We start from the raw sequence: 7500 nt of genomic DNA, 5'->3' as shown, positions 1-7500 counted from the left end.
CCTACACCCTACGCCCTACACCCTACACCCTACACCTCAAGGTCTTATGTTTCTTGAGGCGAGGAAAATTACAGAGTTCTTTAGCTGTGAAAGGAGCTGTGTAGGGATTTAATAAGAGAGTTTCAAGCAGTTGTGTATTCAATGTAGAGTCTTACACGTAGGTATAGGTAGGTAGAGACTCACACACACACACACACACACACACACACACACACACACACACACACACACACACACACACACACCCCTCCCCATCACACATAAACCCACCTTCTCATCCATCCACTTCCCTCCTCCCACACATACACACATCACCATACATACATACACCCTCACACCCCCCACCCCCACACACCCACCCCTACACACATCCCCCCCACACCCACACCTACACCCACACCCCCACATTTTAATATAATAGTAAAGGGAAACTGCAACTATACTTCTCCCCACAGAGCTCAAAAAGGCCCACTTAAATGTCCACATAAATTTATATAAACTTATCATTATCGTGAACGGGCCACTTACCTGAGGACCAAGGAAAAATCGCTCAGGGACTTATGTTACGGTCTGCGCCTCGTAACTGTGAATTCTTTTGGTCCTTCACGTGGTGGCATTGGTTTGAAGGAGCTGTGGACCTGCCTGGTTATACAAACGTTCACAAGTGTTCCTCCATCCCCTCCCTATCTCCGAAATGGTCTGAGGTTGTGGATACTACTACTACTACTACTACTACTACTACTGCTACCACTACCACTACTACTACTGCTACCACTACCACTACTACTACTACTACTACTACTACTACTACTACTACTCCACCTCACACTGCCACACCACACACACCCACACCACACACTGCCACACCACCACACCACACACTGCCACACCACACACTGCCACACCACACACTGCCGCACCACCACACCACACACTGCCACACCACACACACCCACACCACACACTGCCACACCACCACACCACACACTGCCGCACCACCACACCACACACTGCCACACCACATACCACCGCACCACACACCACCACACCACACACACACACGCACAGAGAGAGAGAGAGAGAGAGAGAGAGAGAGAGAGAGAGAGAGAGAGAGAGATGAAACTGACGAAAAGGCCTATCAGGGACCTTAATGGGAGTGACACGCCGGGTAGGAAGGGGAGGAGGAGGGGTGGTATGGGAGAGTGACAAGTCGGGTAGTAAGAGGTGGGAGAGGATCTGGAAGAAGTGACGCGACGGGTAGAAGGGAGTCTGAGGGTGTGAGAGGTGACGTGTCGGGTAGAAATGGGTAGATGATTTATTTATATGGATCCAAGACTTTCTAAAAAAAAAAAAAAATGAAAGAGAGAGAGAGAGACAGACAGACAGACAGACAGAGAGGGAGACTATGGCAAAAGAATCAGTAAATGGGCCACACCCTCACTCACCCACCCATATCAGCCCATGGAATCCTCAACCTCACATTTCACATATATACCAAAAACCATCAGTCATTCAAAAAGGGGGGGGGGAGGAGACGCCAAAAAGTCAAAAATGAACTCCAAAGAAGGTCCAAACGCGAAAATAAAATACGCTAAATTCACAGCTCCTCTTGAAAGCGAAAATAAAGACCCGTGAAAATGGCGAGGCGGAATTCTCTCTCCTGGGAATATTTAAGAGAAAATTTTTTGTCTTTCTCATATTTAAAGTTTTGGTGAGAGAGAGAGAGAGGGAGAGAGAGAGAGAGAGAGAGAGAGAGATAGGTCTTTTTCTCACTGTCTTTATTCTTTCTTAATCGTTGTCTTGGCTTTCAATGAGTCTCGCTCTCTCGCTTTCTCTCTCTCTCTCTCTCTCTCTCTCTCTCTCTCTCTCTCTCTCTCTCTCTCTCTCTCTCTCTCATTCGTTGCCTAAGCTTTAAAATGAGACAGCTACTACTACTACTACAACTACTACTACTACTACCACCACCACTACTACTTCTACTAAAAGGGCTATTAGAGTGACAGCCAAACCAGGTATCAGTCAGTTAGTCACGTTAATTACAGGTGAGAGTGGCAAATTAGTCTATAACCATCTATTCCCAGCCTTAATCCCGTAAAGGGTGGCCACAAACAAATCGCCTCCACCTTCCTCCTTCCCCCGCCATTTCACTGCCCTGCTCCCAGCTCACACCCCCCCTCTCATATACCTCTCCACTCCATCCCTCCATCTCATCCTTGGCCTCACCTTCCCTCTCCCCCCCTCCACCTCACCCACATACACTCTCCTCGTCAGTATCTCTGTTATAAACAATATTAAACTAGTAAAATATGATGCAAAAATCTATCTATCTATTGCCAGACGCCTTAATCCCGTAAGGGGTGGCTACAAACAAATCGCCTCCACGTTCCTCTGTCCCCTACCATTTCACTGCCCTGCTCCCAGCTCACATCCCCCTCTCTCATATACCTCTCCACTCCATCCCTCCATCTCATCCTTGGCAGATTAAACACCTGGATTTTACCTGTATTGATTATTCAGGTGTGTATATACCTTTAATTAAGTTTTATTTTTTCTGGAGAGATTGTGAATGATATGGTGATTGTGTGTGGCTTCTGGTGGCTATATTACACACACACACACACACACACACACACACACACACACACACACACACACACACACACACACACACTCAGTATGTTAGGAATTCAGTCACAGATTAATTCACTCTCTCTCTCTCTCTCTCTCTGGTTATTTAAGCTTGCCTCTATCCCCTCCCTATCCCCCGAAAGGACGATGGTGGACCGTGGAAGAAGTGTAAGTCCACGTTTCAGATTACATAGGGTTGCAACTACTACTACTACTACTACTACTACTACTACTGCTACTACTACTACTACTACTACTACTACTACTACTACTACTACTGCTGCTACTACTACTACTACTGCTACTACTACTGCTACTACTACTACTACTACTACTACTACTACTGCTACTATTACTACTACTACTACTACTACTACTACCACTACTACTACTTCTACTACTACTGCTACTACTACTACTACTACTACTGCTACTACTACTACTACTACTACTACTACTACTGCTACTACTACTGCTACTACTACTACTGCTACTACTACTACCACTGCCACTACTACTACTACTACTACTACTACCACTACTACTAATAATAATGATACTACTACTACTACTACTACAACTGCCACTAGTACTACTACCACTCCCACTTTAACATGACCTAAAATTGCCATCTCTCCATCTTCAATACTCTTTTGCAGGGGAGGGCAAAGCTATACTCCGTTCACTTCAAGATGTCAAGCAGTGGGCCAGAAGGGGATCACGCAGGAAGAGAGAAAGTTAAGGTTATCGTATTTATTCTTGAAACACGAAATTCTGAGTGCTGGTTTACCCCGGCCGCGTTTCAGGTAAGATGGCACCCCTAATGACTAGAGAGAGGAGAGACAGACACACAGACAGAGGGGGAGAGATAGACAGACAGACAGCGAAAGGGGGAGAGATATACAGACAGCGAGGGGAGGAGGCTTGGGGCACGGAATTTTTGCACAGGGGTAGACCTTCGCCTGGATCAGTTTATAGAGTTTGGTACACCTGGGATTCGACCCTCCCCCTCCCTCGTTGATATTCATTTCTTTCCCTTTATAAAATTGCAAAGGGCACTGCTTTCCTCAAACTAACACCCCACTTTCTTCTATACATCTCTGCTCCCTCCCTCCACCTCATCCTCGGCCTCCCCCTCCCTCTCCCCCTCCATCTCACTCACATACACTCTTCTACTTAGTCTCTCAATCCCCATCCCCCCACCTTACACACCCCTCCCTCATATACTTCTCTACTCCATCCCTCCATCTCACCCTCTCCCCTCTCCACCTAACTCACATACTCTCCTAGTTAGTCTCTTATTCCCCATCCCCCCTGCTTACACACCCCTCTCTCTTATACCTCTCCACTCCATCCCTCCATTTCATCCTCGGTCTCCCCTTCCTTCTCCCCCCTTCCACCTCGCTCAAATACACTCTTCTAGTTAGTCTTACTCTCCATACCCCCACCTTACACCCCTCTCTCATATACCTCTCTTCTCCATCCCACCATCTCATCCTCGGTCTCCCCCTTCCTCTCTCTCCCATCGTAACAAGAGAGGTGAAGTATAGGAGCAACATACATGGAGATGCGGTCGGCCCCTCACAACTACCGCACGAGCAATGACCGCACCAGGCCGCACCAATGACCGCATCCCAGACCAACCCGCCACACTCCCAATTCCACCAGCCATCAGCAAAGACCATTCCAGCCTCTAGTTTCATCCAACCCACGGCTATGTCTGGCCTCTCGCAGCTGACTAAGGCCTCGCAAAAATAAAGATACGTGGAATCCGCCTTGAGGTATGGATGGGAACATGATGAGGGCGTTGTGAATTTCCATTTCCTCGTCTCTGTGCTAGATTTACGAGTGCAGTTCCATTTCTAAGCTAACTTGGTCTATCTACAAAGACACACATGGAACTCCGCCTCGAGGTATGGATGGGAACATGGTGAGAGAGTTGTGTGTTCTCATTTCCTCCTCTCTGTGCTAGATTTACGAGTGCTGTGCCATTTTTAAGCTAACTTTGTCTAAAATTGCCATCTCTCAAACGTCACAAACACACATATTAGTTCCGCCTTGAGATATGGATGGGAAAATGATGAGGGAGTTGTGTGTTTACATCTGCCTCGTCTCTGTGCATGATTTGAGTGATTTATGAGTGCTGTGCCATTTATACGCTAACTTGGCCTAAAATTGTCCTCTCTCCATTGTAACTGCAACTTTCTAACACCATATTAGCGCTAAAATATGGGTGCTAGTCACGAAGAAGTGCTATTGGAAGGATGTTGAGCCTTAGTGTCATCTCTTTCCGCCACGTACCTACTTGAAATTAGCTGTTTTAGGACGAAAAACTAGGCCAAGCTAAGGTGAAAGGGGTACAGTGTGTAGGTACGAATATTCCCAGGCAGTAATAGCTAATGAGAGATTCAGCGCCTTCCAATCTACTTAATTTGGAAGTAGGTTATGTATTCATCCGTGTGTGTTTGTTTGTCTGTGTACAAGATGTCTAAAAAGAAGAATTATGGAAGGCAAGACACAATGCTAGAGGAAGATTGTGAGGAAAATATTGCTTATGACTATTACTGTTCTCTTCCTGTTGGGTAAAAAGAGATTAGTTATAATTATCTTTGTGTGATTTACTCGTGTGTGTATTTATCAGGCGATGTACCCAGCCTTATCAGGAAACTGTGTCCCTGTTCTCTGCCCGATGAGGAAATTTAGCAGTAAACGCGTCCACAAAGATCAAAAATTATCCTTGAAATATTGGTAAAAGAAAGATTAATTTAAAATATTGTTGGCTGATTTACTCGTGTGTATTTTCCAAGCTAAGTACCCAGCCTCAGCAGCATATTGTGTACATGTTCTCAGCCTTATGGGGAAGCTATGAGAAACTTTGAAATATTTGAATTGCTGCGTAAAAAAAAACTAGAAATGAAAATGCAATATGGCTAAAAAATATATATAGTTTTATCTGTGTTTGTGTTATTGACTAGTGTGTATTTTCCAAGCTAAGTACCCAGCCTCAGCAGCAAATTGTGTACATGTTCCCAGTCTTATGGGGAAACTTGGGCCTCGTAGCCTCGGCCCTCGTACCGACCCCGGCCCCGCTGCCCTCACAAGCCATCAGGTTAAATTGCAGGCTCGAATATCAGAGTTAGTCTCAAATATTTACAAAGTCCCTCACCTGCGCTCGGGTTGGAATTCGTAGCGGCTGCAATGCGAGGCCCGGGGCGTGTAAACTGGAGCTCAGGGTAGGAGCGGGAGGCCAGGCTCTTAAAACCAATCATCGCAAGCTGAATGGCATTACCAGAGACCTGGAAACACCGTCTGTCCTGGCCTGCCGCGTGTGTGTGTGTGTGTGTGTGTGTGTGTGTGGGTTTTGTTTATCAGTGTTTGGCCAAGAGAGGGAGAGGGAGAGAGAGGGGAGGTGGAGAGAAACAGGGAGAGGGACGCTTAGAACTCCACTAGCTAAGGAGTCCAAGCCTCTTCAACTGAGTATAAAGGAAGGGGGATCGTGGTGTGTTATATTAGAGTGGAAGTTTTTCTTTGATTTAGATTATTTACCATTCAGTGCAACCCCCAATACTTTTTTTATTTATCTTTCTATCTATCTATTGCCAGACGCCTTAATCCCGTAAGGGGTGGCCACAAACAAATCGCCTTCATGTCGCCCTGTCCCCCGCCATATCACTGCCCTGCTACCAGCTCACACCCCTCTCTCATATACCTCCCCACTCCATCCCTCCATCTCATCCTTGGCCTCCCCCTCCCTCTCCCCCTTTCCACCTCTCTCACATACACTCTCCTCGTCAGTCTCTTTTTTTAGTGCAAGGAAGAAGGAACCAAAGGCCACAACTTGCAGATTTTTCCCTCCAAGAAAAAACAAAAGGTAACAGATAGACCAAGTAAGAAGGATTTGTAAAGGAGAGCAAAGAGGTACAGTGACATTGACTATTCATGTGTCGAACGCCTCCTCCTGTGAGTGGGTGTGTGGTGAGATCGTGGTGGTGGTAAGGGGGATGGGTGGAAGCTCAAATATTTAGCTACACTGCCAAAAAGGCCCCGAAGGATATATTTTAACGAAGGATGCTTGTAGACTTCGAACGTATGTGACAGTACTGCTTGGACTCGGTGCATAAGATGGCGAGTTAGTAGTGGTAGGAGTGACGTAAAATTCAAGCGGTTGTTTTGTTTCGCTGTTTTAAATGCTAAGAAAGGATGTGTTTGTTAGAGAGTCCTTCACACACCAGTTTATGCCCAACTTGTGATGCTGTGAGTGCAAGATGATGGCGAGACCGTGGTAGCAGGAGAGGGTGACAGAGACCTCAAAAGAAAGGAGGTCAGGATCACTTTTATGCACGTCTTCCATTTTTACCCAACTACCACTATGGAGAGGTCGTGGTGGTAGGTTAGTGTGGTAGGTTAGTGTATGGTAGTGGAAAAGAGAAGCAAATTATACGAGTACTTTCAACGCTCATAGACAGTCAGGAAAACGGTGGGCAGGAAAGAAGGAAAGACCATAAGTTAAAGTCTGGTTACAATTCTTTGCTTGCTTCGTTCCCTGCCTTCTCTGTTTCTCACTCCTCCCTAAGCGACAGATAGCACCTTTCCTTCTCATCCTGTCTTGCTGTCTACTTCCTATTCCCGTCACATAAAAATACTTCCTGTACACCTTTCATTACCACACCGGGAGAGAAGTATCAGCGAACTATTCACTCATGACCTTACCTGATACACCTGTAGCTTAATTGATCAGGTAGGACAGGTAAGAATTCTTCCTGTACACCTTTCATTACCACACCGGGAGAGAAGTATCAACGAACTATTTACTCATGACCTTCCCTGATACACCTGTAGCTTAATTGATCAGGTAGGACAGGTGTTTTAAGG

At 46.1% G+C, this 7500-nt stretch overlaps 1 pseudogene; it reads right to left on the bottom strand.

Annotated features, from left to right (window-relative positions):
• LOC145409933 (zwei Ig domain protein zig-8-like) overlaps nt 1–4300 on the bottom strand; it is a 48424-nt pseudogene extending 44124 nt beyond the window's left edge.
• Between the last annotated feature and the right edge of the window lie 3200 nt (nt 4301–7500).

This window comes from Coenobita brevimanus, chromosome 83 (genome assembly GCF_032717465.1).
Source record: "Coenobita brevimanus isolate Jiangsu-jjx chromosome 83, ASM3271746v2, whole genome shotgun sequence".
NCBI classification, from domain to species: domain Eukaryota; kingdom Metazoa; phylum Arthropoda; class Malacostraca; order Decapoda; family Coenobitidae; genus Coenobita; species Coenobita brevimanus.
This window is presented reverse-complemented; position numbering and strand designations above follow the sequence as displayed.